Genomic DNA, 232 nt, shown 5'->3' on the forward strand with positions numbered 1-232 from the left:
TGGGAGAGGGGTGTGATAAGTGTGTCGTGTATGTTTGGGCATGTGGGTATGCATTAGATCACAGTGACACAAGTAACTCAATTATGGAAAGGCCTTTTAAAGACCAGCCAGCATCCCACTAAGCCTCTATACACAAGTAACAAGTACAAACAGGTAGTGGAACGAGACAACAGCATTCACAAACAGCCACGTGATAACGCATGCAAATCTTTGTCCTTTTGCATGGAGGGAA

General features: G+C 44.4%; 1 protein-coding gene across 1 annotated transcript in view; it reads left to right on the forward strand.

The window, feature by feature from the left end:
* Positions 1-232, forward strand: part of LOC119588209 (hemolymph clottable protein-like) — a gene marked incomplete at its 3' end in the record, with an annotated part of 25,417 nt that overhangs the window by 9,669 nt on the left and 15,516 nt on the right.

The sequence above is a fragment of the Penaeus monodon genome, chromosome 23 (assembly GCF_015228065.2).
Source record: "Penaeus monodon isolate SGIC_2016 chromosome 23, NSTDA_Pmon_1, whole genome shotgun sequence".
Classification (NCBI taxonomy): domain Eukaryota; kingdom Metazoa; phylum Arthropoda; class Malacostraca; order Decapoda; family Penaeidae; genus Penaeus; species Penaeus monodon.